We start from the raw sequence: 16,163 nt of genomic DNA on the forward strand, positions 1-16,163 counted from the left end.
TAGAGTTGCACAGGAAGGATGTTTCAAGCTTTTTTTCCAGCTTATATAGATTAAAAGTTTTGATTTATGTTGGAAAACAATTTGACTCTTTTGTGTAAGAAAAAGAGCAAAAAATAAAATCCTTGCAATCGAATGTTAAAGGGCAGCAGGCTGAAAAAAAAATAAATGTAGACAATGGCTCCAGATATTGGTTGCGATCCTAGAAATCTTCGTGTATTAGATCCAGATTGACAACCATAAATATAAGGTGCAGTCTACACTGATGGAAATTTGGAAGCCACCCATATTTAACTGCAGGCTTCTTCATAAATGTTCAGATTATCATGAGGTGTGAACATGAGAAAACTATCTGAGCTGTGCTACCATTTATATCAACCAAAGGTGAAGTCTTGCAAACCTAAGGAAGAAGAGTTGGCATTGAGACTGAAGGGAGAGAAAGAATAAAGGGACAAATTAACAGGCATTCTTCCTCTCCTGAAAAAGAACTTCAGATGTTAGAATAATATGTTAAAAAGTTATAAAATATATGTTATACAGGATTTTTAAAACTCAACATTTTTTTGGCCAATAATATATGACTAATACACACACTTACTAATACAGAATAATAATAAAAGCTCCCACTTATATAGTTCTTACTAGTACCAAACACTCTTCAAAGCAATTTACATAATTAACTCACACAATACTCATAAGGACACCACACTGCCACCTTTTATGGTCACAGAGTTTGTAACTTTTCAAAGTCATAAGATTAACCTGATAAGTTTTGCCCCAGATTCTGTTCCCGTAACTACCAAACTCTCAGATGTAGAATACAAATATGTCAAAACCTTTATTTTAGGATCACATTCGTCTTAATATGAAAGATCTGAAAATCTGAGACCCAGTGTCATGTGAAGCGCATAACACTGTTGCCAGCTGTCAGCACCGGAGGCTTTCAGAAAAGCTGGCAGATCCCTGGCACTCTCTGAGTGTGCTCAGACTGGGCATGCTCACTGAGCATCAAGAGACTCCCAAGGGTCCTTGAATATCTAAACAAATGAGTTATTCAGGAGGAAGAGGTCATCAGTCAAATAGAGGGAGATCTTTTTGAGAAATAGTACGACATGTCCTGAACCCAAAGCTCTTCCCTAATACCAGCTTCTCAACTAAACATTGAAAAGATCTAAGTTTCAAGAAGAGATTAAAATCATCTTCCTTTTTCCCTGGTTGAATTTCAATGTAAGAGATACACAGATCTTGCCAAATACATGAGATACACAAAAAGACTGAAAAAAAAAATCTTAGGACTGAGATTATCTGCCTTAAAGAAACTTCTCAAGAGGCAGGGGAAAGATAGGGGTAAAGGATTAAGAGGTACAAACAATTATGGATAAAATGAGTAAGTTATAAAGATATATAGTACAACTTAGGGAATACTATCCAATAGTTTTAATAACTATAAATTGAATACAGCTTTTTAAAAGTTGTAAACCACTATGCTGTACATCTGAAACATAAAATATTGTACATCAACTATAACCTCAACGAAAAAGGAAAAGAAAGTGAAAGTGAAGTCGTGTCCGACTCTTTGCAACCCCATGGACTGTAGCCTACCAGGCTCCTCCATCCATGGGATTTTTCCAGGCAAGAGTACTGGAGCAGGTTGCCATTTCCTTCTCCAGAAAAGGAAAGAACCACCCCAAATTATGGACTAGTTTCTCTGCAGTGTGCTAGTAAAGTACATCATTCATATTAATATTATAAGTCATGTAAATCAAGGCTTTGCCTTATTTTTCCATTCCTATCTTCCAACTTCCCTTGGTTTTGACGTTACAGTTTGACTATGATCTTTTCCAGATATACTGTGAGATGATGGCATTTTTTTTTCACTTAGTTTTTCCTTCATACACATAAATATACTCTTTTTAAGTCAACTACTTGTTCTAACACTCAATATCACTAGGACCTCACAGAGTCTTTAAAATATTACATCTTTTGGAGAAAGAATCAATTATCTTTGATCTGTGTGTCACTTCTTTACCTAATCACAGTTTCATCTCTGGATCTGAGAGTCACGCTCGTTTCTGACTCCACCCTGTTCTTTTGTCACTAGAGCCTCAGCAGTGTGACATACTGAGTCCTCCACAGCCATTCCCCACATATCCCACCACGGCATCCAAAATTTTAGGCTAAGCGTCTAAGGGTTTAGTGGGCAAATTCCATCTGTGCGATGTTAGAGAGTACAAAGCAATTAAAGTAAACTGCACTTTTATCTTTGATCCCAGTGTTTCTGAGTCAGCATTTTCTCTGGCTAAACTAAGTTTTCAGTCTCAAATGCTGTCCACCTATACTCTGTAGAGAATAGAGTGGGAACTTCAATGTTGCTCATTCAAAATTAGTCCTGACTTACCACCTCTCATACAGCAAAGACAGTTTTCAACCATACTTTTATGCTCATCAGTATAAAGTGCTAAAATCTTTTCCAGTCAGATATTTTCCCCTAGATTTCATTCATTAATTCAACAAGTATGTTGAGTGCCTCTGTATGCCAGGCCACAGGGATAGGGCCTTACTTTAACAGTAGTAAACAAAACACAATCCCATCCTTTGAGGAACTCACAATCCACTAGGCATACAGACATTAAATATTTAACTACACAAAATTACACAATTGCAATTATAATAAATTCAATGAAAGGAAAAAATGACCTAAAACTTTATTTAGACTGAGAGGTTATAGAAACCTCTGAGAAAATATCAATAGACTGGACTTTGAAGGATAAGCGGAGGTCAACCTGATAGAAAGGAGAGATGTGTATCACACAAGAGAGAAGTTTTAACAAAAATGTCTGGAATTTCTTAAGTGATGCCTTGAAGGGAACACCAAAGGAAGAGTAGAGTAGACTTTTCAGGTCTGCCTCTTTTGCACAAATTGTGATGAACAAATCCCAAATTAGCACGGAGATCCTCACTTTTCAAAGGTTTTAAATCAACCAAAAATATTACCTGTATTTGAATTTAAAATGAGACTGTAAGGTGACTTTTGAGGTTTGAGTGCTGGTAGAGTCCCTTTGGACTTTCTATATTGGGAGACCTATAGAATTAACCTGTCTTAAATTATTGCACCAGCCCCACTGACTGGGATAAAGTGAAAATAAAAGATGGCTTGTAATTTAAAGCACTATGAAAATACTTGAAATCATTATTACCTCAGTAAGAATTACTGGAACTTACTGTTTATGTTCATTAAACAAGTTATGTCACCAGGAAAAGGTCAAAAAAGTCTTAAGATACCACACTAGGTGGCTAGGATTTAAGTAACATGAATCATTTTGAACTAGGACATTATTTAAATACCCGCCTCATATTTCCAAAACTGTGCTCACATTCATTATAACACACCTGGGCAGCTTACGTAAATGTGAATTTCTTAGCCCTACATCAGATGTCAGATTCCACTGTTTGGGGAGATGGAATTTGCATTCTACAGGCTTTCTAGGTGATTGCTATGCATAGTATAGTTTGAAACCTCTGTTCCCGTGTTTTTTCAACAGACTGATAATACAAGATGGATAATTGATTACTAAGTGAATTGGAGTAGTTTTTAAATTCTAAGCATTTGTAGACTCTTAAAAGAGTTTTCCTAAACCTTGATAAGACTAGCTAACTACCTCCTATGTAATGGGATGTTTATGGCCCATGTGTGTTTATGTTAAGACAAAATTCTGGCTTCTACACAAATAACTGAGTAAGCAAAGCAACAGAACAGTTTCTAAGTATACACAATTCTAAGACACAAAACTTTAGAAACCAAAAGTTGTCTGGTTTTATGTCATTTGGATCTTTCATCTATCAAAAATTTTATTAGAATTATTTAAAGAACCACATGATGATTTTTGCATTTGTATTATTCTACATTGTAGTCTTTATAACTCAATATGTCTTTAGCTTTTAAGGACTTTGTACATCTGCTGGTATGATAATATTATAACATAGGAAAATATAGAGAGTATGAAAAATAGAAATAAACTTTGATATGCTTGGAAATATACAGGATTCATCTTCTAAGTAGATGATTATTTTGTTTAAAAAACAGCTAGATAGGTCATTAATAAAGGCTAAGGACACTTGGTATGGTCAAGAATAAGAAAGCTGTAACTGAAAGCCAACGGTTACTTCATTATTACATGGCAGGGAATTGGAAGTTGGCTTCTGTCAGCCTGCAAAAGAGGATGTTACGAGAAAGTTGAATTTTAACAAGAAGGAAATGGAAAAGGTCTCCAAAGACAAGGAGGAAAAGTCCATAATGCGAGGACAAACAATTAGAAATCCCCCCACAGATAGTCAGTAAAGAATCTGTCTGCAATGCAGGAGACCGGGGTTCGATTTCTAGGTTGGGAAGATACCCTGGAGAAGGAAATGGCAACCCACTCCATTATTCTTTCCTGGAAAATCCCATGGACAGAGGAGCCTGGCAGGTTATGGGGTAGCAAGAGTCAGGCGACTTAGAGACTACACCACCACCACCACCACAGATATAGCAAAAGAACCTTAGGAGACTAACGGAGAATATTAAATTCTAAGATGATGCTTGCTTTCTTATGCCTCAGTAAAAGGTGGTTTTACAAAACAGCTTGGTGTTGAACATGCTCTGAGTAATGAAGTTCTTGGGCCACGGGAGGGTGACAGGAGGGCAGCAGGCAGCCAAGGAGGAAACATACACAGTCAGATTCAAAAACATAAGAGAGCAACAAATAACAGTAAAAGGGCGTCAGGAGAAATGGAGCCCCCAGTAAAGTCCTTGGAGATACTGGGAGACAAAGCTTCCCACGGAGTGAAGAATAGGATCTCAGTTTACTAGGAATTTAGTTTGAGCATCAAATGAAAGGGTAGCTCCAGAAATCTTGAAGATCTAGGATTATCCAGAGGCTACAGCTGGATTTCTTTAACAAAGGATGTGAACACTTTATTTGAACTTAAATCTAAGAGTCTCAGAGATAGAAAATGTCTTCCTTTGTTCCTAACTCACAGATTGCCTCAAAATGAGTAAATGAGAGGTTACACTGAATAATATTAAGAAAAAGAAATACAAAGGGAAAGAAATAGGGGGAAAGAAGACTTTAATTAATTAATTAATTATTTTTCTCTCCACTGAATTGGTAACTGTTTAAGGACTTGAATATTGTCATATTCATTTCTATATCCCCTGATTCGGTCACAGTTCAGTTCAGTTCAGTCGCTCAGTCGTGTCCGACTCTTTGCAACCCCATGAATTGCAGCACGCCAGACCTCCCTGTCCACCACCAACTACCAGAGTTCACTCAGACTCACATCCATCGGGTCAGTGATGCCATCCAGCCATCTCATCCTCTGTCGTCCCCTTTTCCTCCTGCCCCCAACCACCACCCCGCCACCGCCCCCGGCAGAATCAGAGTCTTTATCAATGAGTCAACTCTTTGCATGAGGTGGCCAAAGTACTGGAGTTTCAGCTTTAGCATCAGTCCTTCCAAAGAAATCCCAGGGTTGGTCTCCTTCAGAATGGACTGGTTGGATCTCCTTGCAGTCCAAGGGACTCTCAAGAGTCATCTCCAACACCGCAGTTCAAAAGCATCAATATATGGCAAAACCGATACAGTATCGTAAAGTAAAAAAAATAAAAAATAAAAAAGCATCAATTCTTCTGCACTCAGCCTTCTTCACAGTTCAACTCTCACATCCATACATGACCACAGGAAAAATCATAGCCTTGACCAGACGGACCTTATTCGGCAAAGTAATGTCTCTGCTTTTGAATTTGCTATCTAGGTTGGTCATAACTTTTCTTCCAAGGAGTAAGCGTCTATTAATTCCATGGCTGCAGTCACCATCTGCAGAAATTTTGGAGCCCCCCAAAAATAAAGTCTGACAGTTTCCACTGTTTCCCCATCTATTTCCCATGAAGTGATGGGACTGGATGCCATGATCTTCATTTTCTGAATGTTGAGCTTTAGGCCAACTCTTTCACTCTCCTCTTTCACTTTTTATCAAGAGGCTTTTTAGTTCCTCTTCACTTTCTGCTGTAAGGGTGGTGTCACCTGCATATCTGAGATTATTGATATTTCTCCCGGCAATCTTGATTCCAGCTTGTGTTTCTTCCAGTCCAGCGTTTCTCGTGATGTACTCTGCATAGAAGTTAAATAAGCAGGGTGACAATATACAGCCTTGACGTACTCCTTTTCCTATTTGGAACCAGTCTGTTGTTCCATGTCCAGTTCTAACTATTGCTTCCTGACCTGCATACAGATTTCTCAAGAGGCAGGTCAGGTGGTCTGTATTCCCATCTCTTTCAGAATTTTCCACAGTTTACTGTGATCCACACAGTCAAAGGCTTTGGCATAGTCAATAAAGGAGAAATAGATGTTTTTCTGGAACTCTCTTGCTTTTTCCATGATCCAGCGGATGTTGGCAATTTGATCTCTGGTTCCACGGCCTTTTCTAAAACCAGCTTGAACATCAGGAAGTTCACGGTTCATGTATTGCTGAAGCCTGGCTTGGAGAATTTTGAGCATTACTTTACTAGCGGGGGAGATGACTGCAATTGTGTGGTAGTTTGAGCATTCTTTGGCATTGCCTTTCTTTGGGATTGGAAGGAAAACTGACCTTTTCCAGTCCTGTGGCCACTGCTGAGTTTTCCAAATGTGCTGGCATATTGAGTGCAGCACTTTCACAGCATCATCTTTCAGGATTTGAAACAGCTCAACTGGAATTCCATCACCTCTACTAGCTTTGTTCGTAGTGATGCTTTCTAAGGCCCACTTGACTTCACATTCCAGGATGTCTGGCTCTAGGTGAGTGATCACACCATCATGATTATCTGGGTCATGAAGATCTTTTTTGTACAGTTCTTCTGTGTATTCTTGCCACCTCTTCTTAACATCTTCTGCTTCTGTTAGGTCCATCCCATTTCTGTCCTTTATGGAGCCCATCTTTGCATGAAATGTTCCTTTGGTATCTCTCATTTTCTTAAAGAGATCTCTAGTCTTTCCCATTCTGTTGTTTTCCTCTATTTCTTTGCATTGATCGCTGAAGAAGGCTTTCTTATCTCTTCTTGCTATGCTTTGGAACTCTGCATTCAGATGCTTACATCTTTCCTTTTCTCTTTGCTTTTCTCCTCTCTTCTTTTCACAGCTATTTGTAAGGCCTCCCCAGACAGCCATTTTGCTTTTTTGCATTTCTTTTCCATGGGGGTGGTCTTGATCCCTGCCTCCTGTACAATGTCATGAACCTCATTCCATAGTTCATCAGGCACTCTATCTCTCAGATCTAGGCCCTTAAATCTATTTCTCACTTCCACTGTATAATCATAAGGGATTTGATTTAGGTCATACCTGAATGGTCTAGCGGTTTTCCCTACTTTCTTCAATTTAAGTCTGAATTTGGTAATAATGAGTTCATGATCTGAGCCACAGTCAGCTCCCGGTCTTGTTTTTGTTGACTGTATAGAGCTTCTTCATATTTAGCTGCAAAGAATATAATCAATCTGATTTTGGTGTTGACCATCTGGTGATGTCCATGTGTAGAGTCTTCTCTTGTGTTGTTGGAAGAGGGTGTTTGCTATGACCAGTGCGTTTTCTTGGCAAAATTCTATTAGTCTTTGCCCTGCTTCATTCCGCATTCCAAGGCCAAATTTGCCTATTACTCCTTATGTTTAGTTAGTATTTATCATGACTGGATGGATGAATAGAAGGGTAGAAGAATTAATTTAAAATGAATAAAATGAACAAAATAATACGGTAGAACACATTTTGATCGTGATAAAAATGATGTGAAAAGGAGAAATGAAAAAATAAGCACGCACATTGAAGCAAAAATTCAAATTTATAGCAGAAACAAATTAAATTTGTCCAAATGTTGCCAATAATAGCTTCCATTCATTCAGCTAATAAAGCTTGTGTCTTACCTGGGATTTGAGGAAGAAAACTATACTGCCATCTTTCTCTTCCTTTTCCCCTGTGATAAGACTACAAACTCCTACAAGCATTAAATAAAAATAAAAAAAGGCATGTTAAATACTAATTAAAAATTTTTAAAGTTTTCTAGACAAGATGCTGCATGTTGCCTGACTTCATAGGACTGCTACATCACCTACGGCAGTTTCAGGATGGGAATATCCTGCTAAAATATTGGTTTGTGGTTCCAAGAAGCAGTTACTTTTTCTCCATAAGCTCAGTGTCCATGCTTAGCAACACAGAGTGCCCAACACGCTCTAATTTTTTTTTCTTGATTAGCATCTATGGAGAAGTCCTCAGAGCCCAGGTTGTACATGGCATGTATTATGTCTAAAAGCCTCAAAGCAAACATTCAAGTAAGATTCTCCACGTATACATAATAGGCTGAAAGAAAGGTGAGGATAAATGCGGTATAGTTTTATGTTTCATCATTTTCTTTTTTGTGTAAGTATTAAAATACATATAGTTGAACTCAAAAGCTAACTAACATTATCTACCATCATACACAAAAATAAACTCAAAATTATTAAAGACCTAAATGTAAGGCTGAAAAACTTCTAGATGAAAACATAGGCAGAACACTCTTTGACACGTTGGTACTGCTGCCACTGCTGCTAAGTCGCTTCAGTTGTGTCCGACTCTGTGCGACCCCATAGACGGCAGCCCAAGAGGCTGGGATTCTCCAGGCAAGAACACTGGAGTGGGTTGCCATTTCCTTCTCCAATGCATGAAAGTGAAAGTGAAAGTGAAGTCACTCAGTTACCAGGCTCCTCCATCCATGGGATTTTCCAGGAAAGAGTACTGGAGTGGGTTGCCATTGCCTTCTCCGCTTTGACATAAATCACAGCAGTATTTTTTTTTAATTCATATCCTAAAGTAAAGGAAATAAAAGCAAAAATAAATAAACAAATGTGAACTAATTAAACTTAACAGCTTTGCACAGCACAAGAAACCATCAACAAAAGAAAAAGACAGCTTAACGAATGGGACAAAATATTTGCAAAAGATATGACTGATAAATGACTAATACCCAACATAAATAAGCAGTTCCTACAACTTAACATCAAAAAAAACAATTCACCTAAAGATGGGCAGGAAAAACTGAGTAGACATTTAGCCAAAGAGGAAATGCAGATGGGTAATAGGCACATAAAAAAATATTCAGCATCACTACTCATCAGGGAAATGCAAATCAAAACCGTGATGAAATATCACCTTACTCTTGTTAGAATGGCTACTATCCAGAAGAACACAAGTAACAAGTATTGGCAAGGATGTGAAGAAAAGGGAACACACGTGCATTGTTGGTAGGAATGCAAATCGACACAACTACAGTGGAAAATAGTACAGAAGTTTCTCAAAAAAATAAAAATAGAACTACCATATGACCCAGCAATTCCACTCCTGAGTATATACCACCTCCAAAAAAACAAAACATTAATTCACAAAGATAAATGTACTTCAATGTTCATAGCAATATTATTTACAGTTGTCAAGATATGGAAGCAACCTAAATGTCCATCAGCAGATGAATGGATAAACAAGATGGGTGTATGTATATATACATGTACCTACATACATACATACAATGGAATACACTCAGCTATAGAAAAGAATGAAATATTGCCATTTGCAACACCATGGATGGACTTACATGGCATTATGCTAAGTGATATCAGTAAAACAGAGAAAGACAAATACTGTGTGATATCACTTGTATGTGCACCCTAAAAAATGCAACCAGCTAGTGAACAGAACAAAAAAGAAGCAAGCTCACAGATGCAGTCAACAAGCTGGTGGTTACCAGTGGGGAAAAGGAAGCAGGGAGGGGGAATATACAGGGGGAGAGATTAACAGGTACAAACTATTATCTATAAAATAATCTACAAGCATATGTTGTACAACATGGGGAATATAGCCAATATTTTATAATAACTATAAATGGGTGTAACCTTTAAAACTGTGAATCACTATATTGTATGCCTGTGACCTATATGATATTGTATAGCAACTATACTTCAGTAATAAAGTTTTTTTCTGATTCCACTCCCTGCGACCCAGTGACTGCTCCAGAGGGATTCTAACACCTTCGGTCACCTGGACCCACATGTTTGGCACTTCTCAGCTCAACACCTTGGCCAGATGTTGCCAAGGAACATCATGGTTAAGTGAAATAGCTGGAACCCTGCATGCTCTGATTCTTCATAGTACTTGGTGTCTGTGGATTGTCTACAATTGTGCTCTGCAGCCCAAGTCAAGCCTTTGGATGGCTGTAGCTCCAGTCAGTTTCACAGCAGTCTCATGAGAGACCCTGAGCCAGAGTCATCCGGAGATCAAGCCCTGAGCCTTTGGAATGGGAGCACTGATTCCAAGACCCTAGACAACCAGAGAACTAACCTTAGGGAGTATCAAATAGTGAGAACTCACACAAAGGAAACCACTTGAATACAAGACCCAGCATCACCCAAACACCAGTAGCGCCCTGTGTAGAATGCCTCATCTAAACAACAAACAAAACAAAAATACAAATGAATCATCAGCAGACAGAAGTACCACCTCACTCAGCCTTGCCCATCAGAGGAAAACTCAACAAGCAAAAGCAAAGTGGAAGTGAAGCCGCTCAGTAATATCCAACTCTTTGTGACCCCATGGACTGTAGCCCTCCAGGCTCCTCCATCCATGGAATTTTCCAGGTAAGGATACTGGAGTAGGTTGCCATTTCCTTCTCCACGGGACGTTCCCAACCCAGGGATTGAACATGGTCTTCCTCACTGCAGGTCTTCCGCACTTTACCATCTAAGCCACCAGGGAAGCCCCAAACAAGAAAACAAGCAAAAACTCACCACAAATCTCACCTTATTCAAAGCTCACACAAACCACTGGACCAATCTTAGGACGGCAGAAACCAAAAGGAAGAAAGAATTCAATCTTCTTCAAGGAAAGAACTCAACTTTCCTTGAAACCTGGGAAAAGGAGACCTCAAACACAATAACTTTAAAAAAAAAATGAAAAGGCAGAGAAATACTGCACAAATGAAGAAACAACCTAGAAAAACATAAGTCCAAATAAATGAAGAGAAAATAGGCAAACTACCTGAAAAAGAATTCAGAATAATGATAGGAAAGGTGATCAAAAACCTTGAAAACAAAGTGGAGAAAATGCAAGAATCAATTAACAAAGACCTAGAAGAATTAGAGAAAAAACATACAGAGACAAACAACACAATTACTGAAATTAAAAATACTCTAGAAGGAATCAATAGTAGAATATCTGAAGCAGAAGAATGAATCAGTAGGCTGGAAGATAAAATGGTGGAAATAACTTCTGAAAAGCAGAATGAAGTAAAAAGTATGAGAAAAGCTGAAGATGGTTTCAGAGACCTCTGGGACCATATCAAACACACCAACATTTGAATTATAAGGGTCCCAGAAGAAGAGAAAAAAAAGGGTATGAGAAAACTTTTGAAGAGATTATAGTTGAAAATTTCCCCAACATGGAAAAGAAAATATTCAATCAAGTCCAAAAGTCACAGAGTCCCATACACAATAAACCCAAGGAGAAACACACCAAGACACATACTAGTCAAACTAACAAAGACTAAACACAAAGAAAGAATATTGGAAGCAGCAAGAGAGAAGCAACAAGTAACACACAAGGGAAACACCATAGGCTTAACAGCTGATCTTTCAGCAGAAACTCTGCAGGCCAGAAAGGGATGGCAGGATATATTTAAAGTACTGAAAGGGAAAAATCTACAACCAAGATTACTGAACCTGCCAAGGATCTCATTCAGAGTTGATGGAGAAATAAAAAGCTTTTCAGACAAGCAAAAATTAAGAGAATTCAGTACCACCAAACACATATAGACTGAAAGTGAGAGGATGGAAAAATATATTCCATGCAAATGGGAAGCAAAAGAAAGCTGTAGTAGCAATCCTCGTATCAGACAAAATAGACCATAAAATAAAGATTATAAGAGATAAGGAAGGACACTATATAATGATCAAGGGATCAATCCAAGAGGAAGACATTACAATTGTAAATATCTATACACCTAGCACAGAAGCACCTCAATACATAAGACAGACACTAACAGACATAAAAGGAGAAACTGACAGTAACACAGTAATAGTAGGAGACTTTAACACTCCACTCACACCCAAGGGACAGACCCTCGAAACAGAAAACTAATAAGGAAACACAAGTCTTAAATGATACATTAGATGAGATGGATCTCACAGATATCTTCAGGACATTCCATCCAAATGGAGAAGAATACACCTTCTTCTCAAGCACACATGGAACATTCTCCAGGATAGACCACACCTTGGGTCACAAATCAAACCTCAGTAAATTTAAGAAAATGGAAATCGTATCAGGCATCTTCTCTGACCACAATGCTATGAGACTAGATATAAGTTACAAGAAAAAAAAGTGTAAGATCACAAACACAGGGAGACAAAACTATATGTTTCTAAATAACCAACAGGCTACTGAAGAAATCAAAAGGGAAACCAAAAATTTTCTAGAAACAAACAACAATGAAAACACAACTAAAAACCTAAGGGATGCAACAAAAGCAGTTTTCTAAGAGGGAAGTCTATAGCAATACAATCCCACCTCAAGAAACAAGAAGAACATTGAATAGACAACCTAACTTTACACTAAAACAACTGGAAGAAAGAAGAACAAAAAAAAAATTAGTAGTAAGAAAGAAATCATAAAGATCCAAGCAGAAATAAATGAAAAAGAAATGAAAGAAACAATAGTAAAGATTCATAAAACTAAAAGCTGGTTCTTTGAGAAGATACACAAAATTGACAAACCTTTAGCCAGACTCATCAAAAAAGAAAGAATCAAATCAACAAAATTAGAAATGAAAAAAAAAATAGGTTACAACAGACAATGCAGAAATAGAAAGGATTAGAAGAGACTATTATGAACAACTATATGGTAATAAAATAGATAACCTGGAAGAAATGGACAGATTCTTAGAAAAGTTCAATCTTCCAAGACTGAGCCAGGAAGAAACAGAAATTATGAACAACCCAATTACAAGCACTGAAATTGAAGCTGTGATTTTAAAATCTCCCCAAAAGCAAAAGCCCGGGACCAGAAGGCTGCACAGGAGAATTCCATCAAACATTTAGAGAACAGCTAATGCCTATCCTTCTAAAACTCTTTCAAAAAAATTGCAGAGGAAGGAACACTTCCAAATTCATTCTATGAGGCCACCATCACCCTGATACCAAAACCAGACAAAAACAACAACAAAAAGGAAAACTACAGGCCAATATCACTGATGAACATAGATGCAAAATCCTTGACAAAATTTTAGCAAACAGAATTCAGCAACACATCTAAAAGCTCATATACCATGATCAAGTTCAATTTATTCCAGGGATGCAAGGATTCTTCAATATATGCAAACCAATCCATGGGATACACTATATTAACAAATTTAAAGGTAAAAACCATATGATCATCTCAAACGATGCAGAAAAAGCCTTTGACAAAATCCAGCACCCATTTATGATTAAAACTCTTCACAAAATGGACACAGAAGGAACCTACCTCGACATAGTAAGAGCCACATATGATAAGCCTGCAGCAAACATTATTCTCAATGGTGAAAAATTGAAAGCATTCCCCCTAAGATCAGGAGCAAGACAAGGGTGCCCACTTTCACCACTATTAGTCAACATAGTTCTGGAAGTCCTAGCTACAGCAATCAGAGAAAAAAAAAGTAATAAAAGGAATCTATATCAGAAAAGAAGAAGTAAAGCTCTCACTGTTTCCAGATGACATGATACTGTACATAGAAAACCCTAAAGATAGTATCAGAAAATTACTAGAGCTAATCAGTGAATTTAGCAAAGTTGCAGGATATAAAATCAATACACAGAAATCACTTGCATTTTCACACACTAACAATGAAAAATCAGAAAGAGAAATTAAGGAATCAATCCCATTCACCATTACAACAAAAGAATTAAATATCTAGAAATAAAGTTGCCTAAGGAGACAAAAGAACTGTACACAGAAAATTATGACACTAATGAAAGAAATCAAAGATGACATAAACAGACAGAGGTATCCCGTGTTCCTGGGTAGGAAGAATCAATATTGTGAAAATGACTATACTACCAAACACAATCTACAGATTTAATGCAATCCCTATCAAATTACCAATGGCATTTTTCACAGAACTAGAACAAAAAATTTCACAGTTCATATGGAATCACAGAAGACCGTGAATAGCCAAAGAAGTCTTGAGAAAGAAGAATGGAGCTGGAGGAATCAATCTTCCTGACTTGAGATTATACTACAAAGCTACAGTCATCAAGACAGTATGGTACTGGTGCAAAAATTGAAATATAGACCACTGGAACAAGACAGAAAGCCCAGCGACAAACCCATGCACCTGTGGGTACCTTATTTTTGACAAAGGAGGCAAGAATATGCAATGGTGCAAAGACAGCCTCTTCAACAAATGGTGCTGGGAAAACTGGACAGCTACATGTAAAAAAAATGAAATTAGAACACTTCCTAACATGATGCTAAAGCTGAAACTCCAGTACTTTGGCCACCTCATGCGAAGAGTTGACTCATTGGAAAAGACTCTGATGCTGGGAGGTATTGGGGGCAGGAGGAGAAGGGGACAACAGAGGATGAGATGGCTGGATGGCATCACTGACTTGATGGACGTGAGTCTGAGTGAACTCTGGTGGTTGGTGATGGACAGGGAGGCCTGGCATGCTGCGATTCATGGGGTTGCAAGGAGTCGGACATGACTGAGCGACTGAACTGAACTGAACTGAACTGAACACCATACACAAAGATAAACTCAAAATTGATTAAAGACCTAAATGTAAGACGAGAAACTATAAAACTCTTAGAAGAAACATAGGCAGAACACTTAATGACATAAATCAAAGCAAGATCCTCTATGACTCACCTCCTAAAGTAACGGAAATAAAAACAAAAGTAAACAAGTGGGACCTAATTGAACTTAAAAGCTTTTGCACAGCAAAGGAAGCTATAAGCAAGGTGAAAAGACAACCCTCAGAATGGGAGAAAATAATAGCAAGTGAAACAACTGACAAAGGATTAATTTCCAAAATATATGAGCTACTCATACAACTCAATGCCAGAAAAGCAAACAACCCAATCAAAAAGTGGGAGAAAGACCTAAACAGACATTTCTCCAAAGAAGACATACAGATGGCTAACAAACACATGAAGAGATGCTTAGTACCACTCATTATCAGATCTTCCCTGGTGGCTCAGAGGTTAAAGCATCTGCCTTCAATGCGGGAGACCCGGGTTCTATCCCTGGGTCGGGAAGATCCCCTGGAGAAGGAAATGGCAATCCACTCCAGGGTTCTTGCCTGGAGAATCCCATGGATGGGGAAGCCTAGTAGATTACAGTCCACGGAGTCGCAAAGAGTCGGACACGACTGAGTGACTTCACCTTCACTCATTATCAGAGAAATGCAAATCAAAACTACAATGAAGGAATTGTTAAATATGCCTTTTTTTTTTTGGAAGTTGCTTACTCATTTTAAATTTACGCTTTTGGCCCTCACCAAAAAGTCTACAAACAGTAAATGCTGGAAAGGGTGTGGAGAAAAGGGGAATGCTCTTGCACTGTTGGTAGGAATGTAAATTGATACAGCCACTGTGGAAGATGGTATGAAAATTCCTTAAAAAACTAGGAATAAAACTGCCATATGGCCCAGCAATCTGACTCCTATGCATATATCCTGAGGAAACCAAAATTGAAAGAGACACATGCATCCTATTGTTCATCCCAGCACTATTTACAGTAGCTAGAACATGGAAGCAACCTAGATGTCCATCAACAGATGAACAGATAAAGAAGTTGTAGTACATATACACAATGGAATATTACTCAGCCATAAAAAGGAACACATTTGAGTCAGTTCTAATGAGGTGGATGAACCTAGAACCTATTATATCGAGTGAAGTGAGTCAGAAAGATATGGCAAATACTGTATTCTAATGCATATATACGGAATCTTAAAAAGAAATGGTTCTGAAGAATTTATTTACAGGGCAACAATGGAGAAACAGACATAGAGAATAGACTTATGGCCATGGGGAGAGGGGAGGAGAGGGTGAGATGTATGAAGAAAGTAACATGGAAACTTACATTGCCATATGTAA

The 16,163-nt window shown here is 38.0% G+C and overlaps 1 protein-coding gene across 4 annotated transcripts in view; it reads right to left on the reverse strand.

Moving 5' to 3' along the window:
- KCNC2 (potassium voltage-gated channel subfamily C member 2) overlaps positions 1-16,163 on the reverse strand; it is a 237,325-nt gene that overhangs the window by 11,254 nt on the left and 209,908 nt on the right. The window lies entirely within an intron of this gene.

The sequence above is a fragment of the Ovis aries genome, chromosome 3 (assembly GCF_016772045.2).
Source record: "Ovis aries strain OAR_USU_Benz2616 breed Rambouillet chromosome 3, ARS-UI_Ramb_v3.0, whole genome shotgun sequence".
Classification (NCBI taxonomy): Eukaryota; Metazoa; Chordata; class Mammalia; order Artiodactyla; family Bovidae; genus Ovis; species Ovis aries.